The 19,602-nt window shown below is 44.4% G+C and overlaps 1 protein-coding gene and 1 long non-coding RNA gene across 3 annotated transcripts in view; one reads left to right on the plus strand and one right to left on the minus strand.

The window, feature by feature from the left end:
• Positions 1 to 19,602, minus strand: part of LOC307209467 (clathrin heavy chain 2-like) — a 47,708-nt gene that overhangs the window by 17,537 nt on the left and 10,569 nt on the right. The gene's annotated exons all lie outside the window — the stretch shown is intronic.
• Positions 81 to 3,345, plus strand: LOC307209487. The gene is made up of 2 exons (XR_013835604.1): positions 81 to 288; positions 2,157 to 3,345. It is a non-coding gene; the product is annotated as an uncharacterized lncRNA (long non-coding RNA).

A 19,602-nucleotide genomic window follows, 5' to 3' on the forward strand; every position in this document is an offset into this window, starting at 1 on the left:
GAACAACATCTTCCCTTCTATGGAATTTTGAGCAGTTGAGAACATAAGATCTGACCTCATAATGGCCAAACAGATGCCTATAGGAAGTGGCAAGCATGACCCAAGTGTAAGAGTACTCTGCTACCCTGCAGTTTCCAGCAACTGGTATTCAGAAGGACACAGCCTCCAACCATGGAGGCAGAGCATAGCCATCATGGAAGTCACAAACCAAAACATTTCTGAGTTCTGTGAGATTTTCACTCTTGTAAGGCTGCAGTATTAAGCAGACTTTATATTACTTCCTAGGAAGTAAGACCCATTAAAGTTGATCAAAGTTTAGTGGTGAACTTATTTATGGTGAAACTGTTTAAAATTAGGGTGTAAGTAAGCTTAGATCTGCAAACTTAAAAGTTCTGGAATCCCTTTGTACTCTGGAGAGACTCAGAATTCCTAGCTGAGCACTCGGAGTGCATTGTCACTAAGAACCGTGCCATTAAAAATTCCTTGTTATGGATCTGAGATTTTTGTGACTGGAATGAATAATATCACTTTGCAAAATTTAGTTCCTCTTTTGAGTGCTTTATACTGCTTTTTAAAATCATAAACCTGGGAAGGAAGAAGTAGGGGTCAGCAAACTTTTTCAGCAGGGCCGGTCCACTGTCCACGGTCCACAGACCTTGGGGGGGGGGGTGGACTATATTTTTTTGGGGGAAATGTTCGAATTCCTATGCCCCACAAATAACCCAGAGATGCATTTTAAATAAAAGCACACATTGTACTCATGTAAAAACACCAGGCAGACCCCACAAATAACCCAGAAATGTTACGATATGGATGCAATGCAGCTGCAAAGTGCTAGCTTGAAAAGTAAACATGATGGGAATGGGACTGCCCGTGGGAATCAGAGGGACAGTCTATTCACAGTGCGAAGCACCGGAATTAGCTCAGAGTGTAATATGAGCTCTTCCGTTTGTTCCTATCCAGGAAGTGTTTGCTACTATACTGCTGTAGCTTGAAGAGAGCAGTCACGTTTTTTGTAATGCTGCAAAGACAGAAATAAAGGCATGTAAATACGTTTCTGTCTATCTCTTTCCCCTGCCCGGGGGGGGGGGGGCAGGGAAGAGGGTGTGTGTTCTTCTCACGTTTGAGAAGAATCGCCGATCGAGACATTGCCTGCGCCTGCTGGGGAATGCAGCCAGGGAGGTCAACAGGGAATCAAGCTGGGTGCCTAGGATTGTTGCCAGTTCCTCCTGATAAAGGGCTTGATATCCCAACAAAAAAATGAACGAATTCCTATGCCCCACAAATAACCCAGAGATGCATTTTAAATAAAAGCACACATTGTACTCATGTAAAAACACCAGGCAGACCCCACAAATAACCCAGAAATGCATTTTAAAAAAAGGACACATTCTACTCATGTAAAAACACACCGATTCCCGGACTGTCTGCGGGCCGGATTTAGAAGGCGATTAGGCCAGATCCGGGCCTTGGTTGGCCTACCCATGAAATGCACTCATTCTGAAAATCGAGAAATTGCTTAAGGTCATTCATAATGGCTAAGCAGAAGGCCAACAGTTTAGATATAAGACCAGTTAGCAGAAATGTTCCCTGTAAAAGAAGTGCAGGATGAGTTCTTTATTAATGGAGGCAGTAATTTCCAATTATTTATTATAAACATGGTTTTTTTACATGCAAGTCAGATGGAGCTAACTTCTGGTCCTCTAAATGTTGCTAAATGGGTGGGTGCGGTATTGTGCTTTTAGTCTAACATGCAGTTCTGCCATTAGTTATGTGCAGATGTGGGGACTTCATATAGCCAATAGGCACAAGATGACTACTTTAATGTTTTGATAAAAAATTGTCAAAAATAGATGCCTGAAATTTTTGGTGGCAATTGAAACACTTTGACACTGTCAAAATGTTGACGTTTTCTTAAAATCTTTAGCGTTCCATTTGTTAAATACAATTTTTTTTGTACTCCCTCAACCAGCTTTGGTGTGAATTGAGAAGCCATATGTGTTTCAAGTGGCACCAAATCTGTGCTGTTGGGATGCAGACGAGAGGTGTGAATTCCAGGATTTTGGATCAGGTCCATCCAGTTCAAAACTAGTGTTCCAATACTGTAATGATGTACACATAATTACTTTTAACAGCTGTCCTTCTACTTTATTCAGGAATGCTTGGAGGACCAATGCCGTATCTGAGAACCAAGGGGGCTTGAGTGTGGTCTGGTTGGTACTCAGTAAGGCTGTGTTTGTACCAGGTGATATGTGAACAAGGAGAAGCAGAACCTTGAGGTTTCTGCCCTGAGACTGCAAAGAGCAACACAAGGTATACTTGGAAATAGGTTAAGCAGAGTGGAAGGGATTCTTACTTATCAAATATTCTGCTGGCTGTTTGGCACAGTTCACCAGAAACTTCCCGTACAAGCAAATTTATGGGGTGAGAAGTTGTTTCTGGCCCACTGATTTGCATTGTGAATCAGAACCTTTCCCAGACCGTGAATCCATTCATAAAGGTTATGGTATGCTGGCCTAGAGCTATCTCTTTTTGGCTTGCCTATCGTTAGGCACATACCAGCTTGTTATCTAAAATGCAAGAATCTGGTCAAATGTATTGAAGTGCCCCCAGCTTGTTGTTCCTGTTGGTTATATGCGGGACATTAGAGAGAAAGTTTGAAGGTGAGGAACACTTTTAAAAAGGTACTTCTTGTAAGACTTGGCTGTGGACATCACCAGTGAACAGCATCAGAAAAACCAGGACAAAACCACTGGTATGGCTGCCCCCTAGGGATATGTCAGGAAGACTATACTCTGTTTCTGGAATGGAGTGGTGTTTCTGACTGCATGAACCAGATGCAGGGGATGCCATTCCCCGCTTTGATTCAGATAGCTAACTTACTGGTGCTAGTATCAGTGTGGGTGCTGGAGGCTGTAGTGCTGGCCTCCACTAAGAAGCATAGTGGCGTTCCAAGAGAAGTGCCTAGTTTTCCCTTGGACACATTCTGCGCTTCCCGGTGTGTGCTGTAACTCCAAACTGCAGAGTACAGAAAGTTGCCACCTATCTCAGAAGAGTTAGTTAATGCAGTTTGCCCACTCCTGTGTTGGTAATAATGAAAAGTTTTTTGGGAGTAACATATATAGTACATACTGAAGCATTGGTTGGACTGATTCTAGCCATACTGACTCCAATTTCATAAATGTCACGCAGAACAGGGTATGGTTGGGTGTGGAAATAATTATGCCATGACGTCACAGGATTTGTGCCCTTTCTCACATCCAGGAGCATCCAAAACGTTAAGTGTTTTTTCTCTTCTTGGATTTTTAAAAAATATAAATGATTAAAAACCTATGCACAATGGTACCTACCTTTTGCTCCCCTCTTCTGTTTCCTCGGATCCCCAAATGCTAGTGGATTGGGGAGCCAATCTGGATTATATGCATGGCTCTGATCCTGTGTCTGTAAGGTTAGAATCCCTAAGAGGAAACCTGCTGAATCAATCAAACCAGTTCTTATGGCCTTAGCTACTCAGCTAAGAATGCAGCATCTGCTTCTTAAAGAATGAACCCTGTTGCCAAGTCAAATGGATGGGCCTTTCCCCACCTCACCTGGCTGGATGCCATGTCATCCTACGTTGGAGAGCAATAGGACAAGTGGGGTTGTGTGTGAGAGAGCTCCTCTATCAGTGCCGGATTTACATATAAGCTAAACAAGCTATAGCTTAGGGCCCCACTCTCTTGGGGGGCCCCAAAAAAAATTAAAGGAAAAAAAAACCTGGATGTACATTTCCAAAATAGATAGACAAATAAAATAAAACCTACATATAGCAACGGTGTTTTATGTTGTGTAGGTTCCTATGATGTAAGTAATGGGCCCCACCTGCTAGCCTGCTCCCTAAAATATCACATATAAAGGGCCCCATTACCTTCAGTAGCTTAGGGCCTCATCAAACCTAAATCCGGCCCTGCCCTACATCCCATGCTCAGGTTGCATATATGCGTAAATATAGCCTAAAGACATCACAACCTCCATTGGCCTTCATTTCAAGGAAACCAAACACTGATAGGTGTGGACATCCCTGAAGTGTCTCACAGGTGGGAGACTAGGATGTGCACAACAGTTACCCATCTTTTCCTGTGGCCCATGTGTTCTTGAGTCTACCTCACAGCTCCTCCAGCAAGCGTTCATAGAGTTGCTTGTTGTCAATGTGCCTGTTCCATAGCTGCCATTTCTGTAGCTGCCACATTGCACATAGCATTGCCACATAGCACAGCTGCTATTCTTTGGGCCTCCTGGGATGCCCTGAAGGAAAACATGAGCAGATTTATTTTCTAGGTGAGCAGCCTCTGACACATTAACCCAGCTTTCCGCTACCTGGTGCCCAGGCTCTGGCTGATGAAAGTTGTACCTCTTGGAGGCACCAGATAGAGGAAGGCTGGAGTGTATTCCACCCTCTTGCCCTTTTATAAACCACAAAAGATCAAAGTGTGAGTGAAGTAAGGCCATACAGGTTTAGCCTGTCACATTTGGGGGAGGGGATTAAAAGACTGATGTCCTCCAGCTTCACAGTTTTTCATACTGGCGTTGATAGTAAACCTGTTAGCTAATCCAGCCTGTGGCTAGGAACCAGGCAGCTGTGGCTTTGAAAGGCTTAAATGTTAGTAAAACACTTTCTGTTGTTTAAATTGTTTTGTCTGTGTATGAGCTTCTAATCAAAGCCTATTTCTCCTCTTCTCTTTTTGCATCCTCCACCAACTTGCAGCTCAAAATCAAACATTCTGATTTAATAAGTAGGTGCTGGCTACAGAGGCTGGAAGCAGCTGGAGCTGAGATCAGCCCCTAGATCCCGTTCTTAGCACAGATGCTTGGCTGTATCCAAAGGAGATGCAGTCCTCAAAGACACATTGATGCTCAACCTGCACCATGCACCATCAACTCCACACAGGGATTTAATATGGCTGAAATGGCTTGACAGCGTGGCTTGTAGATGGCTTGTAAGAGGGTCTGTTTGAAAGTACTCTACAAACATTGGGCCTGCCTTCCAGAGACGTTGTGGATGTCTTTCTTTTGAGGATACCGAGGCAAAAGAAGCAGGATCTGTGTTGTCTTAGGTGCTCCTTCCCAACATCCAAACAGTGCGTTTTTAATGGCAAATCTAATCTGCAATACGATTCTTTCTCTTGGGAGTTGATTCTTAGGGGAAGATCGTGAGGGTTAAGGAATGATTAGTTGTTAAAACCCTTTTGTTCTTAGAAGGGTAAGATGCTAAGTGAACATTTGATGCAACTCGGTTGACATTTTTAGAGGAGAAAAGCCACTTCAGGTGGGGGTTGATTTGAATCAGAGAAGAGAGTGCTGCGTGATTCAAGGACTCTGAGCACAGGCTCATATTTGCATATGCTAATTTATATGTATAGATGCAAAGTAAGGCTGGCTTCCAGAGGAGGGGAAAGCAAACTCTGCCTCTTGCTGTCAGGGCTTACTCTGAGCAACATGGAACCAACAGGATTTTCTGTATGCTGCAGGTAGACTGGGCAGAGGACTCAATCAGTTGCCAAGAGCTGCTGCTTATGTACATACAAATACTCATATAACTCTTGTTCAGCATCTGACACGACTTTCTCATGCAGGCACACTTTTATATACTTACATGCCCCTGCCACAAATCAACAGCATTCACACATGATGTTGAACAACCATCTCTAGCCACAACTGGAAAGCAAATTGTGATGGTAAGTGGCTGAGGCCTGTTTTTTAAAGCTTTTTAAAAGGAGGGAGGAGGGGTAGGAGAGCAGGACTCAGTACAAAAGACCTGGGGCTCAGGCTCCCAGAGCCACCCTGGGTGGAGCTATTTAACCATTTCTCTGCTCCAGGTCTCTCTCTCTCACACACACACATATACCAGCTTCTTTTCCAGTGCCCCAAAATATGTATGAACAAGTCCCATAACAGATGGCTACTGGAGTAATATTTCAGCCTTCCCTCTCCAGGGGGCAGAACCACAGCATTATCACACATGCTTTCTTATAACAGTGTTTTTCAGAGCCTCCGCAATCCCCCCTTCTCTTTAACCAATTGCCTAGCATCTGGACGGCTGCTCAGAAATGTATAGATTCATCTCCAGTAAGTGATAAGGAGGACCACCACAAAGTGAGCTGTGTGAGGAGATTCTTAATGCCGTCTGGTATGTAGGGAGGAATTAAGATGTTCCTCATTGGTATTCCTGCTCTGATGTCCTCTCTTTTGTCTGCATTTGGGGTACTAAGGTGGTGAGCGCTCATCCTCTTCTTTGTTCATGGCTGGAAATGTGAAAACCAACTGTTCTGGGTACTGTCGTCTGCGTTGCTAATTTTGTTTGCTTCACAAACTCACTTTTCAAACTGAATACAAAAACAATAACAACCCCCCCCCACTACACATTAAGCAACAGAATGCTGGAGGTTTTTCTAGTCGTAATACTAAGTGCTGCTTGTGGGAAACTTAAAAGGGAGATCCCTCCCCTTGACTGAAACGTTTTCCTCTGTTACCTATTGCTTGCCTGCCCTGAGTCATGCTGGGCTGTTGCTGCTCTTTGCTCTTCTTGAGCAGTGGGCTATGTAAGCTGCCTTGTTCCTAGTGGCTAGCTTTCTTCAGCCTGATGCCCTCCAGATGTTTTGGGTTAGAACTCTCATCGCCCACAGCCGGCACATCTGGAGAAGCTGTCCTACCAGCCATCTCTAAACTGCTGAGCTAATAACATAAGGAAAGCCCAGCTGGTTCAGACCAACGGCCCATTCAGTCTGGCAACCAGTTCCCAAAACCGTCTCTTTTAATTTAAATGGGTTTTATGAGTCACTTTTCAGTCAGCATATCCAAAGCAGCACATATCCATAAAAAGGAACTATGTAGCAATAAAAACAAAGCAATTAAAACGCTAAAAATATAAATGAATTACTAAAACAAGCTGCAGCAGTGGTCAGTAGAGAGCAAATAAATACCAAGAAGCACCAAAACAATAAAAGTAGCACGGCAAGGAGCTTCCCAGAGATGCGCAAGCAGGCCATGAAGGCAGCAGAGCTCCCTCTATTGTCAACCTGCAGAACCTGTCATTCAAAAACTACACTGCCCCTGACGGTGGGATGTTCTATTTAGCTATCAAATGAAAGTCATTTTGATGGTGATGGGTTTTTAAAACATCATCTTTTGGTTTAAGTGGCAAATTGGTCTGGTCTGGGGATTATCGGCACTAAATATATATTTTTAAATACTTTTATTATTTTCTAAATAAACACGACCAACAAAACATGCAATTTGTCACATAAAAACTCTCCCTCTCCACCGATACAAAGTATGACCACAGACTTAAAGGAATACAGTAGTACAGTCAGTCAACAACTTACACACATTTAACTTGTGCACATTCAGCTTTATGCACTTGGCCAAAAAAGGGGGGTGGGGTGGGCATCTGTGTGTGTGTGCGGGGGGTACTTTGGCAATCCCACCCACCATTGTGCCCAGTGTGTTTTGACTACATGCATTTTTGGCTTTAGGTGCAATTCCCGGAACACAACCCCCTCATAAGTTTAAGGCTTATTGAACTGAATAGATTATGGTACCATTGCATTAGTCCAACAATTGTCTCCATATTTTCCCCATGTGTGCATGGGGGGGGGGAAGTCTTCAGATTTAATCTTTGTGACACATAGAGGATATAAAGGATTGCCAAGTTGCATATAAAGACCAACAGATTTGTTTTCCCCTTAACTGCACTAAGTTGACAGGTCAGTTTTCTGCCAAATCAGAACCCGAGTGACAACCTTTCTGTAGTGCACCAACACCTAGTGATCTCCAAACTCACTGTGACAAGCCAAAATGCTAGCAGTTCTTTATGACTAATACATGGAGTAGCATCATCCACTATCCCAAACAGTGTGTTATAGATTGACTCCCAATTCTTTGAACTCTTCCAGCCTAAAGGTCTGTATAACCTCACTTTGCCACCATAAATGCAGATATGTGCCCTGAACCTCACAACCCCACCAACCCATTAGAGCTCAGTGAGTACAAAATGTGAGACAACTGCACTGGTGAAATAGTGTGCCAACGTTAAAAATTGCCCAGTGACTTGGACCACTGGCCAGGGAACTACAGGTCCCTGGCAGAATGTACCCTCTGCCTCCCCAAAAAAGAATGTAAAAAAATGAGAAACTAGTTCTCGAAAGTAGCAACTACTAATGTTTAGTGCAATGTGTTTCAGAATGGAACTTTCTTCTTCAGGAGCCATCACATTAAAAACATAAAAGCCAACTATTGACATATAAACAAAATACTGTTTAGGCCGTTTAGAATATTTGAGACATCATCCAACAGCAAGCATTGATCCTTCCATGCCAACCCCACCACCTTGGCCAAGAAGAACCTCCTGGCAAGGCTTGGTGGAGCAACTTGGTCCTAGTTCCATCTGTTGCCCAGAAACAATGGAGAGCTTGCTTTCTCCATGCTCCTTGCTGAAAAGTACCCTCAGCTCCAGCGGAATTGGAGCTGCAGAACCGAAGAGAGGTATGCTCCAGCCCCATCCATCTTCCAGAGGATGAAAGGCTGCTGGGTTTGTATGTAAGTTCTGATAGGGTTTAGGTATTATTTCCCTGACTGAAAAGTGGGATATAAACTTTTGAAATAAAACAATGCATGTGATAAATAGTTTTTAATGCTGTATTTTATATTGCTGTGAAGGGCGGGGCAATCTAATAATTATAATAATAATGGTGGCATTTAATTTTTGACTGATTGCAAATGAGTGGGCAACAGCTTTGGGGAGGGGGGAAGCGTGTGTAATAAATGCCGCTGGTCCCTGCTTTTACTGAGTAGCAGCTAATTCCACAGGCTATACAGCAAGCGCATGGACTAAAATTTATGATGTGTGAAAGTATTTTGAAGATTTTTTCCCCCTTCCTTCCTTCAAGCCAGTCTGCTTGTGAATGGACAGAACAACACTGAAGTGAGCAAGCCTTACTCTGCTTTCTATATGAGGGACCCTCTGCCATTATGAACTTGGTGTCATGTGGATGAGTTAGCTCCTTCCTTCATTCCAAAAGGATTATGAGCATTCTTAGTGCAGCTCAATCTCATTTAGGCACAATCTCCCGAGGGCAGATCATGAAAGCAGCTGAAAACGGAAACTGTTATTGCTTTAACTTGAACCTCATTTCTATAATATACATCTCTCTCCCCCGCTACTTCTTGCTAGAACAAGTGAATCAAGGATTAACCCACAAATAATTACTTGCTATATAGCAAGAGGGGGTCCCCATCATTCAGCATGTCGCCTCCTTTGGTTTGGGGTTTGGTAGCCACCTTGCCTGATGAGTGATTGAGATATAAAAATGAATTTTACTTCAGTCGTCCTCTGTAAGTGCTCACGAGCTAGAGGTTTCCTCAAGCTATATTTCCCAAAAGTGATGGAGAAAAGTAACACCTGTCCCTGGGATAAAGGTAGGAATTTCCAGGGATTTATCACCAGCCAATAGTTTTGAAACTGTTGGTGGTCAGGAGCTGGAATGGCATGGAGACTGCTTCCTCCCAGATCTATAACTTCATCTGGAGTAAGTGGCCGCCACCACATGCATTACAGTGAGGTTGTTCTCTCCCAGGAATGAACCATTTTGTGTATAAGTGTGGCACCAGTAACTGGGAGATCTCCAAGGCTCACTTGGTTGACATTTTTAGGAGGTTAATAAGAGCTAACCAGTGGTCCATGAAACCTTATGTCAGGTTAGTTAGTCTCTAAGGTGCCACAAGAGTACAGTGGTACCTCAGGTTAAGTACTTAATTCGTTCCGGAGGTCCGTTCTTAACCTGAAACTGTTCTTAACCTGAAGCACCACTTTAGCTAATGGGGCCTCCCACTGCTGCCACACAATTTCTGTTCTCATCCTGAAGCAAAGTTCTGAAGCAAAGTGAGAGCCAGTGTGGTGTAGTGGTTAAGAGCCGTAGTCACGTAATCTGGGGAACCGGGTTCGCGTCTCCGCTCCTCCACATGCAGCTGCTGGGTGACCTTGGGCTAGTCATACTTCTTTGAAGTCTCTCAGCCCCACTCACCTCACCGAGTGTTTGTTGTGGGGGAGGAAGGGAAAGGAGAATGTTAGCCGCGTTGAGACTCCTGAAGGGGAGTGAAAGGCGGGATATCAAATCCAAACTCTTCTTCTTCTTCTTCTTAACCCGAGGTACTATTTCTGGGTTAGCAGAGTCTGTAACCTGAAGCATATGTAACCTGAAGCATATGTAACCTGAGGTATTCTGGTTTTGCTGCAGTTGACTAACGTGGCTATTGCTTTGGAAACTGTTCCAACAGACTTCAGAGGGTCTTTGGCATAGTGCCACAAATGGGCCCCCACTCTAATGTGGCCACATAGTATCCCCCCCCCCCGCTACCATTAACTGTGGCAACACTATTCCCCACCATCTCTAGCAGAGGCTTGGGAAGCATTTTAGCTTGGCTTCTATTCAAAAGTGCCACTGCCACCCAGCTACCACTAAAATGGCTGTCCAAGAAAGGAGGCCTGTGATGACAGGCCGGTGAGGGGCCTCTTCAGTCCCTGGGGCCCTTGGCCAGGGCTCAACCTGGCCAGCTGCAAGCACCAGATCTGGTTCTCCTATGCACTCTATTTCAGGCCTTCATACTTAGTTAAACAGAATGGATTTTTACAATCAAAATACTGTGCTGTTTGTTGTTAGTCTTAGGAGTAAGTAGAATAATGATTTTCCACCTATTGATTTTAAGTGATGTCTCGTTATCATGTCAATTATTTTATTGTAAAGCTGCCCACAGAGGAAGCTACCCACAATATCCCTGCATGATATGCAGCTCTGGTTTCACCTTCTTGCAGTGCAGAGAGCCTTGTCCAGACCAGCAACTTCTACAGGAATACAGTACATGAGTATCTTTATAAGTGGGTAATCCTTTTTCTTGCACCCTCTGAAAAGCTGACTACCTTTTCTTTTTGCTATTCTGTTTTGTTTCAGGGGGAATGTGTGTGCTGCAGCTATTTCAACATGATTCGTTAGAGAGACCACAAGGATCTCTTGCCCGTTTTGCCCGTTTCTGTCTTTGGGAACTGACTTTCTTATCCCTTTTCCCTACCAGGCGCCCCCTTTTTGTGACAGTCTGAGTTGGGAGATGCTGGGCATTGCTGACTGAAGTGAGCTTGCTGAGATACTCCAGCCTCATTGGACCCCACTTCCATCTAAACCAGCAGAGCAGAGAAATTGCCTGTTACCTTGGGTCGATTTTTCATGCACTCTTAAATTGCTTTGTATTGACACACTGTCAGAAATGGATTGTCACATTAACCCGCCAAGCCAGGCCCTGGGTTCTTGAGCATGTGCAATTGGACTGATGTTCTTCCAGGTTTAGGCCAGAAGGATGTTGGCTTTTTCTGTTCCTAGTCTCTTTTCCTTCCCTGCCTGATTCTGTCCATCTCTTTTGCTCACTATTTATTTGCAATATTTGTATGCCACTTTTTTTTGAAGGAGGGGGACCCTGGCACGCAAAAGGCCCCCAGGTTTACTTCCAAGTGAAAAGGATCAGGTAGCAGGTGATGGGAAATGCTTTTTCTGCCTGACGGAGTCCCTGCCAGTCAGTGTAGGCAATGGTGGGCTAGATGGATAAAGAGGTCCCCCCCACCCCCCTGCTATAGGGCAGCTTCCTGCATCTTCATTTCAGTCTAGTTCACAATAGAATAATTCAATGTTGCAGTAAGTTAATGTTCCTTAGCAGGGTACTAGTTGTGCTAGCTGAATGATTTTGCAAGGGAAGGTGAAGGAAGCCAGCATGGTTCTTGCGGCTGGTTGTGCCCCAAACCTTTCTGTCGCACAACAAGCTTCTGCTAGTGCAACTATTTCAATGGATTTTGTATGGCACACCCATTATTCTCACCCTTACTCTAGCGCATCAGCCAGGCCAATAAAACTACTACTTAAAAGTATCAATTAGAATGGGTGGGGAACCTTTTTCAAACCAAAGTATCACATTTCCTTCCGGACAACCTTTTTAAGGGGAGGCCACATGCCATTGCTGGGCAGGGGGAAAGTGGGTGAGCAATTAATAAATGTTACCTTTGTGCAGTAGGCTAGTTTCTACACCCCTCTGTCCTCCACTCAGAAAAGCAAGAGGCATTATTAGAGTTTAGGGGCACATTCCAGTCAGGCAAAAACACTCACACATAAAGCTGGCCCAGTAGCAGCAGGCTGGGGTATGAACTGAGGAGAGGGCCGGATGGGACCCCCCAAGGATCATCTAGTCCAACCCCCTGCAATGCAGGAATCTCAACTAAAGCATCCAAGACGGATGGCCATCCAACCTCTGCTTAAAAACCTCCAAGGAAGGAGAGCCCACCACCTTCCGAGGGAGTCTGTTTCACTGTCAAACAGCTCTTACTGTCAGAAAGTTTTTACCTGATGTTTAGTCGGAATGTCCTTTCTTGTAACTTAAAGCCATTGGTTCACATCCTACCCTCTGGAGCAGGAAAATACAAGCTTGCTCCATCTTCCATGTGACAGCCCTTTAGATATTTGAAGATGGCTATCATATCTCTGCTCAGTCTCCTCTTATCCAGGCTAAACATACCCAACTCCCTGAACCGTTCCTCATAAGTCTTGGTTTCCAGACCCTTGATCATCTTAGTTGCCCTCCTCTGCACATGTTCCAGCCTGTCAACATCCTTTGTAAATTGTGGTGTGCAGAACTGGACCCAGTACTCCAGGTGTGCTCTGACCAGAATAGAGTGAGACCATTACTTTCGGTGATAGGCTGTATTAACAGAAGTATCCCTAACATTTGATGCACCCCTGTGTTTTGAAGGTGCATGATCTAGCAACACTGTTGAAACTAAGTGGGGTTGGGGCTAGCCAATGTCTGGATGGAAACCTTCCCGGGAACCCCATACCCTTAAATTTCCTGGCAGTAGAAAGGTAGGATATAAATGATACCTAGTAAGTAAATTTAGCTGTGGCCTCCTCAGATCATTATATTTCCCCAAAATGATTGAAGAAACTTCATTGTAAAACATTTGAAATTTCAGGAATAAAAGATATATGTAAGGGCAAATAGTAATAATGGCTGGCATTACTGTCTTTGTATATTTAAATTTCTACTATTTAAAAATTATCAGGTGATATGTCTGAAATCTCTGTCTGAAACATCACTCTTGTTATAAGCTCCTTGGCAAAAACACAAATCTTCATTTTGCTTCCTGAAGTGAAAACATAATGCTTGGTGACATTAATACAGTGCATTTCAAGTATTCAATGTGCTTTACATCATTATCTCAACAATTCTCACTGAAACTTGATAAGGCAGCTGAGGGTGGGAAACTCATAGCAACTGAGGCCACCTGAGTGAAAATGATTAATTCAAGCACATCCTGGAGCAGTTGACCTGCCCCTACCAGAGGAGCGTAACCCTGTCCATTACAGGTCATCTTCCTGCCTCCTGGGCGTGGGAACCTGGTACACATCACACCTCTGACTTTTCAGGATTCAGCTTCAGTTTATTGGCCCACATCCAGCCCATCACTGTCAAGCACTGGTCTAACATCTCAACCGCCTCTCCTGATTAAGATGGAGGAGAGAGACAGGTCTGGGTGTCATCAGCATATTGATGACTCTTCAGCCCAAATCTGATGACAGCTCCCAGTGTCTTCATATAGATGTTAAATAGCATGGGAGACAAGACGGAACCCTGAGGGACATCACAGGACATCTCACATGGTGTTGAACAACAGCATTCCTTCTGTAAGCAGTTCTGGAGGTAGGAGCCGAACCACAAGCTCAGTGTCCTCAACCCTGACTTCCCTAAGATGCTGCTGAACGATACTGTGGTCAACTGTAGTGAAAGCTGCCAACAGATCAAGGAAAGCAAGCAGGGTAACCCTACACCTCCTGATAAATGTCATCTATCAGAGCAACCAAGCTGGCTTCACAGCCATGGCAGGCCTGAAAACCAAACTGGAATGGATCCAAGTAATCAGCTTCCTCCAAGCACGCTTGAAGGTCGACTGCCACCACCTTCCCAAGCACCCTACCCCCCCCCCCCCGGGGAATATTTGTCACTGGGCAATATTTGTTTAAGAGAGGAGGGCTCCCCAGCCATGCCACGGTTTAAATTTACCACTGACACACCTCCTGCTGGCGATGATTGGACAGTGGGACCACCCTTGGGTGTGGACCACCCGGTGATGCAGCCCAGACAGCAACAAAGGAGGCGTCAATCTCTGTCCGCCGCTGGATCACTGAAGGGACCCCAATGCCTGGCCACAACGCTGCCACTAGAAAAAGTGAGCAGACTTCTCGGGAGGCTTCATACCTTTGGACTGCTAGTGCTATCTTTTAAAGCAAAAGAAAACTGATGAATTTGTCTGGCACCTAGATGCTCTTTAACACACTGGTTATTTTCCGCCAGAATATATATAATTCTAAAACGTTATCATGTTGATCCTTGCAGCCTTCTTTATTTAGTCTAACAAGTTACCTCCTCAAAGATTATGAAATTTTCCCTGACATCTAATAGCACACTCCTCACATAAACAAGGAAAATTGTCACAGCAGCAGCTATAATAAAAATAAAAATGAATTTCATTGTAATGAGATTTTGGTCTCCTGATAAAGTTTCTTGACAAATGGGATTAATTATTTTTCCTTGCACTTCATTTGCACTGTATTTATGCTATGTCTATTACATTTTTATATCCCACCTTTTCACTGGAGTATTCATAGTGGTATAACTGGAGGTTTCTTGGTGAACTCTGACCAAAGTGCTGGCAGCCCCAGACCTGCTTCTCTTCACAGATGGAACTACATCAGGGACCTTCAAGGCAATTATCCCAATGTCTTTGTTGCATTATATGTGAAGGTAGTGGGTGAATTGTTTCCATGAATTAAGCTGGAGACTAAGGTCTGATCCACACTTTCCCTCCACTCTTTCTAGGCACAGTCCACAATTTAAAGCTCCATAGCTGAGCGCCCCCACTTTTGCTCCAGAGCATACCTCATGAAAATCCACTCTTTAAGGTTCAATAGGAGCAAATGTCAATCTGCAGAAAACCTGAAGTTTGCTCCGATTCAGCTTTAAAGAGTGCGATTTTGCGGGGAAAGCTCAGGGCAAAAAACCCAAATACTTAGACACGGAGCGTTCAAGCACAGACCTCTGCCTGGAAAGAGGCAAGTATGGATATGCCCCGAGGCTGCTTCAAGATGATCACTATTTTGGGGTGGGACTAAATCATGTACCTGTCCCCCCCCCAAAAAAAAAAAAATTGGATGTTTTGTGATAAGGAAGGGATGTGTGCAATGGAATGTGTGCAATAATGCTTGAGGACATGTTGTATGACCATATCTGCAAACAATGAAAGCTCAATAGATAGTTGACATTGTCTAACCTCCCTGCAAATCTGTGCAAAGAAATCAGGATGAATGCTTAATAAACAGTTCATCTGGAAATGACCTGAGACTGGGACACATGAAGTTCAGAATTGTTCCTCCAGTGCTTAGCAGGATTTGGTCTGCTCCCCTCTCTTCACTGAAGCAGATGGAAGGAATGGAGATAGACTGGCATGTCCATGGAGAGGACAGTTACAAATAATATCGCATGAGCCCTTCTGGATCAGATCAAAGATTCATCTAGTCCAGCATCCTGTTCCTCATGGTGGCCAACCAGATGCCTCTGGGAAGCCCACAAGGAGGCCTTTTCCTGTTTCTACTCCTCAGCAACTGGAATTCTGAGATATTCTGTCATGGAACTTGTAAACTCTTCTCGGATGACCTGATTATTTAGCATTCATCCTGACTAGCAAGTCAGAAAACTTAGGTGGAGGTTATACAATGTCCATGCATTACTGGAGCTTCATTCTGATTTGTTCCTGAGGAGCTTACATGACAATCAACATTCATCCTGATTTTTTTGCATGGAGATATATGTCTTCCTGTCACTCAACAGGTAGTCTACACTTTTAGAGCATTTCCCGTTCACTTTCCTAACTGCAAGAAGTCCGCGTTTTTTAAAAAGTGAATTTGTTGTGACACAGCACTTTAATTACACAAACTTAAATTTCTAGTGTGTGATTGAATTCATTCTGCAAAATAGTGACAGCCTTGAGGCAGTCACAGATTCACATTGAGAGCCATTTGTATTGCACTCCTTCTTACATAAAACTAAAATCCAGCCCTCTGGTTTATGTCTGTGGCTGCGTACACACCATACATTTAAAGCGCAACACTCAAAGAATCTGGGGAACTAGTTTGTTAAGGATGTGGTTCTGAGAGTGGTAAACTCAGAATTCTTTGAGGGGTGGTCATGTGCTTAAAATGTATGCAGCCAGTTTCCCCAACAGCCTTTCTAGTTCCTGATTATTGCATATATTCTAAAAATTCATTTGAAAGGCAAAAGGTGATTGCTACATGGAGTATTTGACATGCACATGATTTGTCTTCTGCAATTCCCTTGTTCAGGTGCTTCTGCTTGTTCCTGTGGTTCTCTTTCTCCCCTCCTCACAAATCCATCATAATTCTAAGATGTGATGTGTTGTGACTGGGCTTGATTGACGGTGCTTCATGCCTGCCATGCTGCTTAGCTGTGCAGCCAAAGATCTGCATTTCAGAGCAAAGCTGAATTGTAAAGTGCCGTGTGGGAGTTTCATAGAGGGGGAAGGGGAGAATCAAAACAGTGTCAAGCTGATTCTCTTTGCCAAGAACTGCGGAAATGTCACCTGGTGTTACTTCATGGTGAAGTTTCAGCAAGGGAAAGTTCTGGAGTAGGATGGAACAAGTGCAACATGCCCTTCCTTGATTGCCTCATAAGAAATTCCAAAAGGGGTGTGTGTGCTCTACACAGGTTGGTCTTCAGGTCACTTCCCAACACAAGGAGAAGGCAAGAACTCCAATTTCTGAGCCTCTCATGTAGCTTGCTTTTAACAGTTCACTTTGGTGAATGCGACAGCAGCTAGATAAATTATTTGTGGGTCACTGATATTTCAAGCTAAGGATCTTCGCTCATCACCATAGTTAAGTTCAGGGTTGAGTAGAAATTTGCTCTGCAGCAGATCTCATTTCTCCTTCCTACCCACTCAGTACACAAGTTTGCTTCCCTTACCTCCTACACCTTTTCATTTTTACCAATAACAAATTAATGGAGAGAAAAATAATTAGCAGACCATTACAGACCATCAAATATATGTTTTAACTTTATGTTTGTCTTTCTGTGGACCAGTTTTCTGCCTGTCATCCCTATGGCCTGCCCCCACGGTCCAGTTATTGCTAATGTGAGAAAACCTATGAAGAATCTGCTCTCATGAATCCATACTGAAGTGGGTGTCTGGTTGCCATAATGGGCTGGGGAAGCAGGAACAGCTGCTATCCTTTAAACCCATATGCTTCTCCAGTAGTTAGGGCTGGAAGATCCCAGCCTGACCTATTTCTTGGGTCCCTTGTCCCACTTCCTGCAGACACTGGGGGAGGGGAGCTATGAATAATGTATCAATTTGGAGGGGTAAATGTCCAGAGCAAAACAAGCACATATTCTACACCTGACAGATCAGCTGGATGGCAGTAGGTTCAGAAGAGACAAACTGAAGGTCCATTTCACCCAGTGCATTAATGTTATTTATATATAGATATTTATAGCCTGGAGGGACGCAGGTGGCGCTGTGGGTTAAAGCCTCAGCGCCTAGGGCTTGCCGATCGAAAGGTCGGCGGTTCGAATCCCTGCGGCGGGGTGCGCTCCCGCTGCTCGGTCCCAGCGCCTGCCAACCTAGCAGTTCGAAAGCACCTCCGGGTGCAAGTAGATAAATAGGGACCGCTTACCAGCGGGAAGGTAAACGGCGTTTCCGTGTGCGGCTCTGGCTCGCCAGAGCAGCGATGTCACGCTGGCCACATGACCCGGAAGTGTCTCCGGACAGCGCTGGCCCCTGGCCTCTTAAGTGAGATGGGCGCACAACCCCAGAGTCTGTCAAGACTGGCCCGTACGGGCAGGGGTACCTTTACCTTTATTTATAGCCTGCCCTTCACCATGCAGTCACAAGTAGGGTTACATTCAGCTCTATTCAAATCAGCTATGTAACACACAAACATTAAATGGGAGGAACTTTCTGAACTCCTCATCCAAGTGCCTGTGCTAAAAGGTGCATCTTAAACTGACATCATTTTTGCAAGGTGATACAAAGGTTGTTCAAAGTGCACCACCTTAGTCCTGAATCTCCATGATTCTGCTTGGATGATTGTGTGCTATCTTGGAGGTGCTACCTCACAAGGATTTTAGTAGCAAGCATAAGGATACATATCAAGAGCACCATTGATGGGGGGACCAGTGCATGCTTGGACCATCTTGGATTGCTGATGGAAGTAGCAGCTGAGCAGCAGTAGATCGCTGTAGCTGGCTTAGCCTTTTTGCATGAGGTATTTAAATGGATCCTGCTCTGAAGAGAGATTTAAACCTTAATTCCTACAGTTCACAATATGAAGAGCAACTTAGAACCTGAATGAGCTTGTCAGGTTTCAGACCAACAGGACTCTATGTTTCCACATGCCTAAACTATGGGCAGTAAGGTATACAGGAGCATATAGGGAATAGTGGTTTTGGGGTGGGAGGAGACATGCTGTTTTGAGGAGAAGCTGTTGTGTCTGATGTGTTCAGATCTGTGGGCACCTCAGCATCTATATGTCAAAGGCTGCAACGAACCTGGCTTTACTTATCTGGACAGCTGTCCTGCCATATAAGTTCTTCCCCTAGTGTAGTTTACACTTATAAAATCCCATCTGCTGGTTTCTCTTGGGACCCCAGGTGTTTCCTGAATACTCTCAGAGAAATAATCATCCCGTTCAGATTGCACCATCATTCACTTTCAGTCCCTGTCAGATTCCCCATTTGCTTTTGTGTTCAGCAGAATACCAGAATTACTGCAATGATGGTTTCCTTCCTTCCTCCCTTCCACCCCTATCCCACCTGGGGCTGTGCAAGAGGTAAGGGGAGCAGTGGGTGTTGGAAGGTCACCTTCTCCCCCTTTAGCACACTTGTGACCTGACTCTCCCTTCCTTTTCATGACTGACTTGGAAAATGAGTTAATAACCTGCCCTGATCAGTGGACCAGCTTTAAGCTTTCTGTCCTTGCTGCAGCCAGGCTGCAGAATTGCTCTGCTGTCAGGCCAGATGAGGCAAAACCAGCTGGCTCACAGGCAGGTGAGAAGCTGCCTGTCTCCTTGGTAGAAATTGAAAGCAAGATGACCCCATAGTGAAAAGTAAAAGCCTACTCATGTTCCCCTCGTGCCCCCCCCCATTTTTGCTGGCTAATGCTGATGCTTGCACAGTACATTCAGCCTTACTTGGCAAGATTTTCTTCTGTTGCCACTGTACTGTGGAATGACCTTCCCTCTGCCATATGTAAAGCAACATCTCTCAGTTGCTTCAGACATCTTGTGAAGATTTATCTTTTTGTACAGGGTTGCATGTATTGACATGTTTGAACCTGCCTTTCCTAATTAATAAGCCCTTTTCAACATTATTAATGGTACAGGGCCCACATGCTCCTTTGCAGCTGGTTACTCCAGAAAGTGCTTAAGAATGTAAGATGAGTCTTACTGGACCAGGCCAATGGCC

The sequence above is a fragment of the Podarcis cretensis genome (assembly GCF_951804945.1).
Source record: "Podarcis cretensis genome assembly, chromosome: 2".
In the NCBI taxonomy this organism is placed as follows: Eukaryota; Metazoa; Chordata; class Lepidosauria; order Squamata; family Lacertidae; genus Podarcis; species Podarcis cretensis.